The 16,519-nt window shown below is 29.5% G+C and overlaps 1 long non-coding RNA gene across 1 annotated transcript; it reads left to right on the top strand.

Annotated features, from left to right (window-relative positions):
* Positions 1 to 14,577: 14,577 nt before the first annotated feature.
* On the top strand, positions 14,578 to 16,459 carry LOC141290516 (uncharacterized). Its single transcript, XR_012340172.1, has 3 exons — positions 14,578 to 14,748; positions 15,099 to 15,201; positions 16,089 to 16,459. It is a non-coding gene; the product is annotated as an uncharacterized lncRNA (long non-coding RNA).
* Positions 16,460 to 16,519: the final 60 nt, after the last annotated feature.

The following is a 16,519-nucleotide window of genomic DNA, read 5'->3' as shown; positions in this document are numbered from 1 at the left end:
ATAAGTATGACATTTTTCTTGCAATTTTTAATTTTTATCTGACAATAACTATTGTTTTTTGCAATATTTAGTTTATATCTCACAATTATGACTCTCCTTATTTATGACATTTTTCTTGTAATTTTTAGTTTATATCTCACAATTTTGACTTTTCTTTAAAATTTTAAGTTAATCATAGGAATAAATTGCATTTGTTACAATATTGCAGTTCTTACTGAATCTCTGATCAAATAAAAATTTCCTTGGGTGAGCAGAAGTGTTCAAAAATCACATTTACTCCAAACTTTTGACTGGTAGTATATAAATAGCCTATATATACACACATGCACGTACATATATATTTATCCCTGAGCTCATGCTTGTGTGTTACTCATGTAAAACACCCACTGATCTGCATCAAAGTCTGTAAAATAAAATGCATGCACAGATGAGCGGATGCAATGTTTGCATGAAAGCACATTTTGGATTTGAATTGTGCACTAAGCCATGAAACATGATGAAACATACAACACAACACAACAACAACAGTTAAGACATAAGTGACAGGGTAAATACTGATTGAAATACACACTGTGCAATGATTAATTCATCAAAACATTGATTTAAAAATATCAAAGCGAAGCAGACAGTCAAACATTTTTTTTAAATAATTAGCCTGGCATGGGGAAACGGCACTAATAAAATATGTACACAGTCGCCTTATACTACTCGTCCACGGGGAATATGGCCACAAAAGTATTTAGTTTAGATCTCACAATTATGCCTTTCTTTAAATTTTTAGTTTATATTTCAAAATTATTACATTTTTTTTACATTTGCCATTTTTATCTTTTTTATATCTCAATTATGACTTTTTTAATTTGATATCTCACAATTATTTTTTAATCAAATAATTTTTTTCGTCCAATTTTTTTATTTTATATCTCAAAATTATAAAATTTTTCTTGCAATTTTTTGTTTATATCTCACAATTGTGACTTTTTCTTTCATTTTCTAGTTTGCATCTCACAATTTTGACTTTTTTTTTGCAGTTTTTAGTTTATATCTCACAATTATGACTCTTGTTCAATTTTTTTGTTTATATCTCACAATTATGGCTTCTTTTGCAATATTTAGTTTATATCTCACAAATATTTCTAAATCATATGTCAGTTATTTAATTTTTTTCTTGCAATTTTTTGTTCATATCTCACAATTTAGATTTTTTCTTTCAGTTTGTATCTCATACTTTACATTTTTCTTGCAATTTTTTTATATCTCAATTATGAGTTTTTTGACATTTTTAATTTTATATCTCACAATTAATATTTCTTTCGCCCAATTTTTAATTTGTATCTCAAAATTATTAAATTTTTCTTGCAATTTTTAGTTTATATCTCACAAGTATTACATTTTTCTTCCAATTTTTAATTTAGTATCTCAAAATTATAAAATTTGTCTTTAATTCTCTAGTTTGTATCTCAGAATTATGACTTTTTTTGCAGTTTAGTTTATATCTCACAATTAAATTTTTTTCTTCCAATTTTTAATTTAGTATCTCAAAACGATTAAATTTTTCTTTCATTTTCTAGTTTGTATCTCACAATTATGACTTTTTTTTGCAATTTTTAATTTGTATCTCACAATTACGGCATTTTTCTTGCAATTTCTAGTTCATATGTCAGTTATTAAATTTTTATCTTGCAATTTGTAGTTTACATCTCACAATTTAGATTTCTCCTTTCAGTTTGTAGTTTGTATCTCATCATTTACATTTTTCTTGCAATTTTTATTTTTTTTATATCTCAATTATGAGTTTTTTTTATATTTTAATTTTATATCTCACAATTAATATTTCTTTCGTCCAATTTTTAATTTTGTATCTCAAAATTATTACATTTTTGTTGCAATTTTTAGTTTATATCTAACAATTATGACTTTTTTCTCATAATTAATGGCATAATCTCATAATTATGCCATTTTGTCTTTTAATTTATTTTCAATTTTCAGTTTATATCTCACAATTATGATTTTCAATTTTTAGTTCATATCTCAGTTATTAAATTTTTTTTGTTTGTTTTTTTGCAATTTTTTGTTTATATATCACAATTATGACACATTCAGTTTTTGGTTTATATCTCACAATTATTACATATTCCTTCCCATTTTTAACTATACATATAAATTATAATTTTTTTCTTGCAATTTTTAGTTCATATCTCAATTTTTCTTGCCATTTTTAATTTTATATATCATACTGAATAATTTTTTCTGTTTTGCTTTTTGCAATTTTGAGCGTATATCTCACAATTATGACTCTCTTTCAATTTTCTATCTCAATTATTATTTTCAATATTTGGTATATATCTCACAATTCTGACCTTTTTTTTTTTTTTTGCAATTTTTAGTTTGCATCTCAGTTATGATATCGACATTTTTCCTGCCATGTTTAATTTTATATCTCACAATTGTTACACTTTTCTTGCAATTTTTAGTATATCTCACAATTATTATATTTTTCTTCCAGTTTTTAATGTTGTATCTCAAAATCATTACATTTTTTGTAGTTTGTATCTCATAATTATTTTTTCATCCAATTTGTAACGTTGTATCTCAAAATTATTAAATTTTTCTTGCAATTTTTATATCTCAATTATGACATTTTTTTGCCATTTTTAATTTTGTATCTAACAATTTTTTTTTCATCCAATTTTTTATTTAGTATCTCAAATGTTTACATTTTTCTTCCAATTTTTAGTTTATATCTCACAATTATGAATCCTTCAATTTTAGGTTTATATCTCACAATTATTACATATTCCTTCCCATTTTTAACTATATATCTAAATTATTTTTTTTCTTTAAATTTTTTGTTTATATCTCAATTCTAAATTTTTTCTGTTTTGATTTTTGCAATTTTGAGCTTATATTTCACAATTATGACTCTCTTTCAGTTTTCTATTTCACAATTGTTACATTTTTCTTGCAATTTTTAGTTTGTATCTCACAATTCTTTTTCTTTCAATTTTTAAGTTGATCACAGGAATAAATTACATTTTTAAAATATATTCAATTTTTTAAATATCTTAAAATTAAACAGTTAAACAGTTAGAGTTTTTACTCCATTCCTGATAAAATAAATACAGCCTTGGTGAGCAAAAGAAACATACCACACAAAAACAACAGTTAAGACATAGGAGACAAGGTATATACTGATTAAAATACACACTGTGCAATGATTAATTAATCAAAACATTGATTTGAAAATATCAAAGCGAAGCAGACAGTCAAACATTTTTACGGCGAGCAAATAATTAGCCTGACATGGGGAAACGGCACTAATAAAATATGTATACAGTCGCCTTATACTACTCGTCCACGGGGAATATGGCCACAAAAGCTCTGGCAAATACTATGACAAGCAATAGGGTAAGCGCATGCGGCCCCATGTTGCACATAACTCTAATTAACATCTGAGTATTGTTCTCCTGCACATTACCTGCTGCACACAGCATTGCGTGGGGCCCGGGCATTGCGCTGCGTGCCAGATCCCTGTGTCAGCAAAAGCAACACCTCCTGTGGTGAATAAAGCAGAACCCAGTGGAAATAAACGTCTCTTCTGCAGGGTGTGACCCCGGGCACAAAGGGGCCCACACCTTCACAGAAAACAAGGCAGGACGAAAACAGGAATTAACTATTGTGCTGTAACAGCAGGGGATGACGGCGCGAGCTGTAATAGTTGCTCTGCATTGCATGTGTGCATTAGAAAATGCTAGTTAAGAGAACATTTAAAGGCGCAGCCAGCTTTTTTAACAAAGTTTTGCACTGAAATAAATTTCAACAAATATGGCTATTATGACTCATGCACTTTCAGATAAAAAAGGTACAAGCTAAATGGTACATATTAGTTCCTTTAAAATGCATATTATGCATAACATTGTAAGTACATGTACTGTAAAATAAAGTACAACCAGCCTTACGAATTATTAGACACCTTTGATTATAAATAAATTTTCTCAATCATGTTCATGACTGCAATGCAAAACCTATTTTAAGATATTTATGTATACATGATTTTAGTGTTAGTTAATAGGATTTTTAATTTCTTTAAAAAAATAATTATTTTAATTATTAATTATCATAAGCATTACATTTTAAATTTTGAGTAGTATAAAAAATAGTAAAAATAATTTTCTAATGCAATAAATAAACCAATGGACTTTTTGTTGGGCATTATTATTATTATTATTATTATACACACACTGAAATTAATTTCAGTTAATTTTTTTTTTTACGCATGCGCAGTGTGACGAATTATTTGTCAGGAAAGTGGTTGGGGAGCTAGAGGCGAGATGGAGCAAGGTGAGCCTTTGGACGGATTCAAATATAAAAAGAATGATGATGGTACAGTTAGCAGACATGGGCGACAGCCCCTCTGCAACTGGAGTGGTTAGCCAAGCTTAGGCCCGGTTCTACTGGGGTAGATATACCCTCAAACAAAAGCAAAGCAATTGAAGATATGGCAAACAATCCAGCGTGTTTTTGCAGCGTTGAGAAGTGTTGATTTCGAACAATTAGAAACAGTTTGTCAGAATTCACTGACCGCTGAAAGCGCCAGATCGGTTTTTATTGCCGTTTTGCGTGAATCAACTCATGACTAAGTGCAGACGCGATGTAAATAAAAGATTCATTGTGTACGTTAGTTTAGAAAGCTTTATTGATTACAACGGAACTTTGTGATATCTCTATGAACTAAGATTTGTGCCGCTTTTAGTGATAATAAAGGGAGCGCGCTTTGCACTTTCCATGCCATAATCCATTCCGAATTTGTATGAAACTTTCGTTTTTCTTATGTTTTGGGAATTACATCTGCATAGTTAAGCTGGGTTCATTCTCGAAAGAGCGGTGACTGACAGTGATATCAAAGCAATTGACGGGAAAATTGACTTAGTTCAATCTTGTATGCAATGGCAAATTGCACACAATGGTGTATATATTTAGTTTCGTTTTTTATTTTGTTAATTTAGAAAAAGGTTTGGAGCATTTTTTTTTTTTTTGCTTTTTTAACGAACAGCGCCCAGCGGAAGACTGATGGTCTGTTTGATCAGTTTGCCTTCTCAAATCATCACGACTTACCTAAAATAAAATCTATAGATATAAAACAGTTCAAGTATAGTTTAAACCTTAAAGATAAATGTGCGCGATTAGGCGCATAGTTTGTGCAGAGAGTGGAAGATAAAGCCGCTTTGCAGGTCATCGAGGCACCAGCGCAATCACTTGCATTTTTTCAGTGGAAGCAATTTAAAATTATCCTCATTTTAGCTCACAAAGGAAAGAGTAATACATCAAAAAACATTACAGTGTTTTTATAAAATAAAGAAAACAAAAATGATGCGCTTTCTGTCGTCTCATTCTTGAACAGGAGTTCTTAACAAAAATAAAGCGAAATGCATGCCTCACAGACATGATAAACATATCTATAGAAAGCTTTAAATTATTACTTAACGAAATAAAACAAATCGAAAACAAAAACTTGTTCATTGTGTAATCCGTAAAGGTAAATTTCTCTCTCAAGGCGCCTCCAAAACGGAGATTGCAAGTCAGGATCATTGCAACATTGACTCAGAATACACTTTATTAATAAATAATTGAGATATGTCCTTACTGTTTCCCCGACACATTCATTATTTATTTTTGCATGTGCTTTGTGGCAAGTTTCAGCCTACTGCCTGCGACTGAACGCGGATCTCTTCCAGCTGCGCCATCTGAGCCGGTCTCGAAAGTAAAATCGAAAGTCTTGTGTTGTTTCCACCAGCATGGCATTTTTTTTTTCTTCACCATAATTTATGGATGTCTAAAATAAAAAAAAAATAAGGAGTAGCCTAAAACAGGCCCGACATAATGTGAAAATATGAAAATTATGTATCTGTGTCCTGTTATTTATTTTTTGGTATGCATTTCAGAAAAAAAATGGTCAGGATTCAGGTGTAGTTGCAAATAGTGATTAATCCTGATTAATCAACTGAAATTTCTGATTAATCTGATTAAAAAATGTAATCATTTGACAGCCCTAATTTTTAAACATACTCCAACAATATTTGTTTTAATTAAATATTCAGAAAAACAAAATTTGTTTTTAAATATTTTAAAATGTATATTCTCCCTGATTTAACTGTAACAATTTAACATTAAACTCAGCTCCATTTATTGATTAAAAATGGAGACCTAGACTGGAAAAAAAAATGCTTTTCTTACTTAAATTGTTTGTCTTGTTTCCAGCCAAAATATATAAAAATAATAATAATAATAATCAAGAAGGATTTTCTAGAAAAGTAAAAAATCTTTTTTTTTTTTTTCAGAGAAGACAAGTCAACATTAAGTGAGTTTTTGCTTAGAACAAGCAAAATAATCTGGCAACGGGGTAAGCAAATAAATCTTATTTCAGACAGAAAACAAGATTATTTTGCTTGTTTCAATTAAGCAAAAAAAACCGCACTTAATTCTGAGTAGTTTTTTTCTGAAAACAAGAAAAATTTTACTTTTCTAGAAAATCCTTCTTGATTTAAGATTTTTATATATATATATTGGCTGGAAACAAGACAAAAATTCTAAGTAAGAAAAGCATTTTTGCCTCAGTATAAAATTTAAAAAGCTTTCATTTTTGAGCAATAAATGGAGCTGTGTTTGATGTTAAATTGTCCTGATGCAGTTAAATCAGGGAGAATACAAATTTTAAAATATTAAAAAAATTCATAATTCTCTTTTTTGAAGATGGAAAAAAACATTGTTGGAGTATGTTTTAAAAGAAATTACTATTTTAGTTTTTCTACTTCAAAATGCCTTGCTTAATTCAATGTGATACTGATTCTTTGTTAAATTTACTTGCAATTTCTGAGTGAAATTTGCTTCTACACTAGTTTTGGTGTGTAATAATAATAATAATAATAATAATAATATAAAATAATAAATGTCAATTGTTTTTTATATTAATGCATTGTTATTGATTTGTTTATTTTATTTTAGATTTTTTTTGCATTAGGAAATTATAAAAAATGAGCAAATTTCTACTCAAAATTCAAAATGTAATGCTTAGGATAATTAAAAGTAAGATAATCACTTTTTACAATTTCATCAAAGAAATGTAAATTAGTATAATGGAAAATCCTATTAACTAACACTAAAATTATGTACACTTAAAACTATCTTAAAATGTTTGTTTTGCATTACAGTCATCAAAATGACTTTTAAAAATGAGAAAGTAAACACTCTTAATGAACAGTTTTCATTTTCTTCATTCCTTTTCATGCAAAATATTTCTTAATTTGATTTCTTTCAAAATTTTTGGAAAAAAAGGTTATTTTTTTTAATAATAAAGGAAGCCGAGTTCTGAGTGAAGTTTGAGTTTGCTTCTACACTAGTTTTTGGTATGTAGCAATAATAATATTACTTTCCTTTCCTTTTTAATAATAATAATAATAACAATAATCATTTTTTTTTAATAATATTATTATTTATTGTATGTTATTTATTTAGTTTATTTTTTCATTAGGAAATTATTCATAAAAAATAAGCAAATTTTTACTCAAAACTCAAAATGTAATACTTGGGATAATTAAATGTAATAAGAGAATAATTTTTTTAAAATTTCATTAAAGAAACGTTAAAATCCTATTAACTAGCACTAAAATTATATATACTTAAAACTGTATCTAAAAATATGTAGTTTTGGTTTTGCATTACAGTCATGAAAACGACTAAAAAATCTGGAACAAATTGTGGAGGAAATATGGTGATTTTTAAATAGTCACAACGTAAAAACCTCTAAATGAACATTTTTCGTTCTCTTCATGCAAAATGTAATTTCTTTAATTTGATTTCTAAACAGAGTTTAATGTTAAATCATTACAGTTGTATCTGGGAGAATAAGAATTTAAAAATAAAATATTTTACATTAAATCTATTGTTTTTAATATTATTTCTTTTATATTATTTATTTAGTTTATTTTTGCATTAGGAAAAAAAAAGCAAATTTCACTTTAAAATTTCATTAAAGAAATGTAAATTAGTATAATGGAAAATCCTGTTAACTAACACTAAAATGATATATACTAAAACTGTATATTAAAAATGTTTTGCATTACACTCATAAAAATGACTTTAAAAATTAGAAATGTAAAAACCTCTTAATGAACAGTTTAAGTCATTTTTATGACTGTCATGCAAAATATTAAGATACACTTTCAAGTATACATAATTTTAGTGTTAATTAATAAGATTTTCCATTACATTCTAAAGAAATCAAATTAAGAAATATTTAGCATGAAGAAAATGAAAACTGTTCATTAAGGTTTTTACGTTTCATTTTTTCATGCTAAATATTTCTTATTTTCTTTAACATACAATGAAAAATCCTATTAGCTAACACTATAATTATGCATATTTAAAACTGCATCTAAAAATATGTTGTTTTGCATTACAGTCATGAAATTGACTAAAAATGAGAAACTGAAAAAATCTGGAACAAATTGTGGAGGAAATATGGTGGTTTTAAAATAAAGTCAAAACGTGAAAACCTCTTAATGAACATGTTTTCCTTCTCTTCATGCAAAAATGTAATTTCTTAATCTGATTTCTTTCGATTCTGGGGTAAAATACAACACTTTAGGGACCTGAGCAAGTGTCTATAGGGCTCTTTGCAAATCTGTGGTCTTGTTTGCCTTGAAAAAACATTTTCTTACTCCAAACAACCTCAGCACCGCTAAAGCAACACAAAAGTCCCTCATCACAGCCAATGATTTACAAGAAGCCTGTGTGCTTTCCAACTTTCACAAGCAGTAATGAGGCTTGATCCAGACATGCACCGATCACCGCAGACCAGCAGCATCAAAAGAAAACTCTGTTCACAAACCCTCAAGAGGCGGAAAGCGGCGCTTGGGTTCAGACTTGAGGGATTTAGGCAAACAGGAAGTGTGTCACGAACCGAGGTTGTGCTTCCTTCCCCCTGCCGTCCATCCAGATGCTCTCGCCAGGCCTCAGTTTGAGGGGCATGTGAGGGTGATACTAAGTGAAATGCTCATTTTGCGTTTGTGATTATCGAGACCCATGGGCGATATGCGCTAATGTGAGCTAATGCAATAGATTACACAGCGCTGGCCCTGGGGAGCAGACAGCAAGCAGATGTGCTATAGTCAAAAAGGAAAGGAGGGGGTGAACGAGTCGGTTTAATGTGCTGGATACTGTCCTTTGTAATTTGCTGTTGACAGACTTAAGCACTGTGATGCAGTCGGCCAGGTTCGGCACAGACGAACAAAGCAAATGAACGATTACTAATGCACGGCTGTCTGGAACAAGTGTGTGGGCCTCAAATGAAAGACGCACAGGATTATTATTCAACGCTGTGTAGTCATGATCTTATATCCAAAATGGTGAAAGATTTTTTTTTTTTTAATCTATATACGAGCTAATATGTCTTTGTGTGAAGAGTTCATTGTGTCCCGGGATTAAATGAAGCTGGAGCACATGGTTTTACTGGCGGATGTTCACGTGTTGGTACACACTGCCCTCTAGTGTGCTGCCAGTGAAGTCACATTACAAACGTGCAAAGTCCAGGTCATATTTAAAATAAAATAGTAATATTGTGGAATATTTGCAATTTAAAATAAAATAAAATAATAAAATAAAATAGTAATATTTTGGAATATTTACAATTTAAAATAAAAAAGAAAATGGTAATTTTGTGGAATATTTGCAATTTAAAACAATTGTTTTCTATTTGATATACTTCACATCACAAACTTGTGCATAAAATAAAAGAAAATAGTAATTTTGTGGAATATTCGCAATTTGATAAAAAAAATAAATCAACAAAATAAAATAGTAATATTGTGAAATACATGCAATATAAAATAAAAATAAAATAATAACGTGGAATATTTGCAATTTAAAATAAAATAAATCAACAAAATAAAATAGTAATATTGTGGAATATTTGCAATTTAAAAAAAAAATAATAATAATATTGTGGAATATTTGCCATTTAAAATAATTGTGTTCTACTTGATATACTTCACAATTATTTTCCATTTGATATACTTCGCAATCTTGTTCATGAAATAAAATAACAATATTGTGGAATATTTGCAATTTAAAATAATTGTTTTCTACTTGATATACTTCACCTCACAAACTTGTGCATAAAATAAAATCAAATAAAATAGAAATATTGTGGAATATTTGCAATTTAAAATAAAAAGGTAATATTGCGGAATATTTGCAATAAAAATAAAATAAAATAGTAATATTGTGGAATATTTGCAATTTAAAATAATTGTTTTCTACTTGATATACTTCACCTCACAAACTTGTGCATAAAATTAAATCAAATAAAATAGAAATATTGTGGAATATTTGCCATTTAAAATAATTGTGTTCTACTTGATATACTTCACAATTACTTTCCATTTGATATACTTCACAATCTTGTGCATAAAATAAAATAACAATATTGTGGAATATTTGCAAATTAAAATAATGTTTTTTATTTGATATATGTCAATTCACAATCTTTTGCATAAAATAAAATAGTAATATTGTGGAATATTTGCAATTTAAAATAATTGTTTCCTACTTGATATACTTTACCTCACAAACTTGTGCATAAAATTAAATCAAATAAAATAGAAATATTGTGGAATATTTGCAATTTAAAATAAAAAGGTAATATTGTGGAATATTTGCAATTAAAAAAATAAATAAAATAGTAATATTGTGGAATATTTGCCATTTAAAATAATTGTGTTCTACTTGATATACTTCACAATTACTTTCCATTTGATATACTTCACTTCACTTCACAATCTTGTGCATAAAATAAAATAATATTGTGGAATATTTGCAAATTAAAATAATGTTTTTTTATTTGATATATGTCAATTCACAATCTTTTGCATAAAATAAAATAGTAATATTGTGGAATATTTGCAATTTAAAATAATTGTTTCCTACTTGATATACTTCACCTCACAAACTTGTGCATAAAATAAAATAGTAATATTGTGGAATATTTGCAATTTAAAATAAAATAATAAAATAAAATAAAATAGTAATATTGTGGAATATTTACAATTTAAAATAAAAAGAAAATAGTAATTTTGTGGAATATTTGCAATTTAAAACAATTGTTTTCTATTTGATATACTTCACATCACAAACTTGTGCATAAAATAAAATAAAATAGTAATTTTGTGGAATATTCGCAATTTGATAAAAAAAAATCAACAAAATAAAATAGTAATATTGTGAAATACATGCAATATAAAATAAAAAATAAAATAAAATAAAATAACATTGTGGAATATTTGCAATTTAAAATAAAATAAATCAACAAAATAAAATGGTAATATTGTGAAATATTTGTGATTTAAAATAATTGTTTTCTATTTGATATACTTCACCTAAAAAATTCAGCATAAAATTAAATTAAATAGTAATATTGTGGAATATTTACAATTTGAAAAAAATGAAATAAAGTAGTAATATTGTGGAATATTCGCAATTTAAAATATTTGTTTTTTATTTGATATACTTCACAAGCTTGTGCATAAAATAAAAATATTGTGGAATATTTGCAATTTAAAATAATTGTTTTCTATTTGATATACTTCTTTTCACAATCTTGTGCATTAAAAATATATATGTGACCCTGGACCACAAAACCAGTCTCAATAGCCAAAAATGCATTGCATGGGTCAAAATTTTTAATTTTTCTTTTATGCCAAAAATCATTAAGAAATTAAGTAAAGTTCATGTTCCATGAAGATTTTTTGTAAAATTCCTACTGTAAACATATCAAAATGTAATTTTTGATTTGTAATATGCATTGTTAAGAACCTAATTTGGACAACTTTAAAGGTGATTTTCTCAGTATTTTTGCATCCTCAGATTTCTGAAAGCTTATTTATTGAGCTTTCATATGATGTATAAATCTCAGTTTTGTCAAATTTAACCTTATGACTGGTTTTGTGGTCCAGGGTCACATATATAAAATAGTAATATTGTGGAATATTTGCATTTTAAAATAAATGTCTTCTATTTTGATATACTTCACCTCACAATCTTGTGCATAAAATAGTAATATTGTGGAATATTTGAAATTTAAAATAAACATTTTCTATTTGAATATATTCTAAAATGTAATTTATTCCTGTGATCAATTCTGAATTTTCAGCATAATTGCTCCAGTTTTCAGTGTCACATGATTCTTCAAAAAATCATTTTAATATGCTGCTTTATACTCGGTATTGGAAACAGTTGCCCTAATACATTTCTTTGGAATCTCGATACTTCTTTCAGGCTTCTTTCATGAATAAAAGCAGGGTTGCCAGGTTTTCACTGCAAAACCCACCCAATTGTTACTCAAAACTCGCCTAATGGATCCCCCGGTAAAAATCTCATCCCGGGGGTAAAATACAAGTTTTTTTGCAGGGTTCCCCTGGTAAAATTTGCACTCTATGGGCTAAATATCACGTTATTAGAGGTCACTTTAACCTGTAGATATGAAAAACATTCTGCGGAAAGCGTTAGTCTCCCAAATTCCAAAAATGCGGAAAACAGCAGACTTGGCAACACTGAAAAAAAGGTAAAAAAATAGAACAGAATTTATTAGAAATAATTTGGGGTCAGTGTTTTTTTTTTTTAAGAATTAATAAAATTTTTTACTATTATTCAGCAAGGATGTGTTAAATTGAAAAAAAAAAATGATAGTAATGATTTATATTGTTACAAAACCATTTGCTCAAAGCTTCTGCTATTGGTTTTCCTACATTAACAACTGTAGGAAAAAATTGTTAAACAAATGACAATTATATATTTTGTACATCTTATAATTTTGCTTAATACATTTTTATTAAGCAAAATAAGATGTACAAATATATAATTGTTATTGATGTAAAAAGTATGTAAAAATTGTAAATCTGTAATGTAAATCTGTAATAGTTGCATATGAGTCCCTCAGTTGTCCTCAGTGTGAAAAGATGGATCTCAAAATCATACAGTCATTGCTGGAAAGGGTTCAAATACACAAATATGCTGAAAAACCAAAGAATTTGTAAGACCTGAAGGATTTTTCTGAAGAACAGCAGGCAGTTGAACTGTTCAGGACAAACAAGGGACTCATGAACATATCACTAAACATGCAATTTGTATGATCCCTCTTATTTTGGTCAAATAATGATCAATTTGCAGATTTTGCAAGGTGTATGTAAACTTTTGACTTCTATATATAGCCAACTACATTAGTTAACATGAGCTAACAATGACAAGTGCTTCTCAAGCATGCATTAAACTTAGTTAATCTTAAAATTTACTAACACATTATTAAAATTAAAAGTTGTATGTGTTAACATTACACTCTAAAAAGTGCTGGGTTATTTTTGTAAACACATTGCTGGGTTAATTGTGCTGGGTCAAAATTCTGGGTTGTTTGAGGCACTGTAAACACACAGTTGGGTTGATCATGCTGGGTCAAATGGACTATAAGGGGTTCTTTCACTATGAACACCTGGGTTGGGTTATTTTGACCCAACCGGTTTGTTTATTTTTTTCACTTCATCGAACATTCTGGATTCTTCACTCGTCTCGTCGCCAGGCGGTCACGCACCTCGCAGCAAGCAGGATTATACGGTAAATTAATAATGATTATATAATTATTTACCTTTATTTTTAATAAGTTGTGTTTTAGAGCGTACTGATTTCACTGTTTAATGCAATATTTGATATGTCGCTGTGCGGGGTTGGCATTTTATTCCGTGAATGACGAACGTTGTAACTTAAGCAGCCTAGCGATGTACTTTTTTGCCTCAACAATCGCTTTATTGTTATATAAAGTGTGTGTGTGTGTGTGTGTGTGTGTGTGTGTGTGTGTGTGTGTGTGTGTGTAGTGTTATTTGTATAATTTACAGTATACATATGGCCTTTATTTTAACGCCTTATGGAAAGAGTAGGTCAGAAATACGGGGGTAAGTTCCTTTACTGTCTGCATACTGTATTGCTTTGTAATGTTTTGTCAAAATTAGATCATTTCATACAAAAATTGATCTTTTAAGGGCATATTTTTCAAGTAAATGTTTGCGACGTGCCGAATCCAACGATAGATCCATATGTTTTATGTTGAGCATTTTCGCGGTTTTTTCCTTGAGGTAACTTATCTGCATTAGCTAAAACGCTATGTCCCTTACTTTAATAATGTTAAACCACAATATGACTGGTATGTACCATTGTTTATTACTTAAATGTAATGTTGTCTTAGCTACAGTATGTAAAGTTAGACTTAATCTCTCGTGGTGTATGTGGCCGTTCACATGTCGCGTTTTTTGCGCACTGAAGTTCGTTATTATACGCTCATAATGGAAGCTCATTTTTTCCAGGCGCGGGACATGGTTGCTTAGCAACGGCAGACGCCATGGGAGAGCAAGCTGCGTTTTTGGAAAGAAAGTGACGCGTCTTGCGTTTTCACGCGTTTTTAGGCGCGGCATGTGAACGGCCCCTTCTTCCTCTATTTTAGTGAATGCCTGTGTTGCATTACAAACTAGGAGACCAGTATAAACCTTAAACTTATTGAACCACATTTGTTTTTCAGATTTGATCAGATTTCACAAGACTTTAGGAAGCTATATCCAGAGGCAGACTTTTTGAAGACTGGGCTACAGTTGCAGACCTAATTCTTGCCAGTGCTCAGTGAGGTGCATTCAGAGCTGGGTGACATGACTTAAGGTAAGCTTTTTCTAATAATATGTCAATCTATAAAACAATATGCAACTGTATTTGACACACATCAACTGGTAAATACAATGATACAGTAACACTTAACTGGTTGCTTATTAGCTTGTATATTGGCTGTTAATTAGTACTTATGAAGCACAAACTGATGCCTTATTCTGCATGAGCATTTTCTACATCCCTGAATCTGACCCCACACCTAAACTTAACCAGCAGTAGTTGAATGAGGGTGGGAATTAATTTGCATTATTTAAAGGAATGAAGAAATCTTCATATGAAAGTGTTTCAGTTTGTTTTGATTATAAAATATGGTTCACAGTTTGCATATTATTCCTATGGTTTAGATGCTAAAGGGGAAAGTGCTTTCAAAGTCCTGCCCACTCTGGATAAAAGGTCTTCAGACCCACAACCACGGAATCCCGGAGGCCATTCATTGACGTACAACCTGTAAGTTTTGTTTTACGTTTTCTGCTCTAATAAGGGTGTATGTATATATATAAACACAGTGGTGGCCAAAATTATTATAACAGTTGTATTTTCACCAGCTAAAAAATGATTTTAAGTCAGTGTTTTTTATCTTTTGCTGTAGTGTGTCAGTGAGAAATATCAGTTTACATTGGCACAACAGCCAATCCTCCACAGAGATCTGATCTCATCATCATCCAGTCTGTCTGGAATGACATGAAGAAACAGAACAAACTGAGACAGACTAAATCCAGAAGAACTGTGACAACGTCCCCAAGATGCTTCAAGAGACCTACCTGCAAAGCTACCTGAAAAACTATGTGCAAGTGCACCTAGTGTAGGGCAAAAGCTGCTTTAAACGCAAAAGGATGGTCAAACCAAATGTTGATTTAATTTAGTTAATCAAGGTTAATTGATTAAGAACATTTATTTATGACATTATTTTTGACAGAGTCATTTTATGACATTTTTAGACAAGTGCTTAAAACTTTTAACAGTATTGTAGCTTTGCAGTTAGGTCTCTTGGAGCATCTTGGTGACGCTTTCACAGTTCTTCTGGATGATGATGAGATCAGATCCTGTGTGGAGCACAGAACAAAAATGTCACTGGATTATCACAATTAATGGCAAAATGAATGGAAATGTAAACCGATATTTCCTACTGACACACTACAGCAAAAGATAGAAATCACTGACTTAAAACCTTATTTAGCTGGTGAAAATACTAGTTTTCTAATAATTTTGACCACAACTGTATGAAAAGTTGAGAAGCAAAATGAGCATTTATTTCATGCCTCTGTGTTTATGTTCATAAAATACACTTAACTTAAAATGTAATGTTGCAAGACTAAATGCCGTATAATTAACAGGTGGGGACCAACATGGTGGATTTGAGCCTTGGGATGAGACAACAACATTTCTAGACCTTCGCCATTGTTCCAGGCCATGCCATTGAAGCGGACTTGTTGCCTGGGAATTTCTCCAGCTTGCAGTATATCATATTGATGGACATAAGTCTTCATGTGTGAAGTTTTTTTTTTGGCCACTTGTAACATGTTTTAAATTGTAAGAATTGTCTGGTGGACTCTTTGTTTGGCTTAGTTTTAATGGCACAATGTTTGGAATGATTCTAATGTGGTAATAATTCATTTTTGAGTGTTCTGCTGCTGCAATGTTGACATAAAGAATATGAATATAGTGTGCCTTGTTTACAGTTTTGTGTTTAAAAGAAACTGATCTACTAAAACCGTTATTTGTGTCTTTAAGGGTTGGACAAAATGTGTGACAGCTACACCTATTT

Source organism: Garra rufa, chromosome 18, assembly GCF_049309525.1.
Source record: "Garra rufa chromosome 18, GarRuf1.0, whole genome shotgun sequence".
In the NCBI taxonomy this organism is placed as follows: Eukaryota; Metazoa; Chordata; class Actinopteri; order Cypriniformes; family Cyprinidae; genus Garra; species Garra rufa.
Note: the sequence above shows the minus strand (reverse complement) of the source record. Positions and strands in the feature narration are given on the sequence as shown.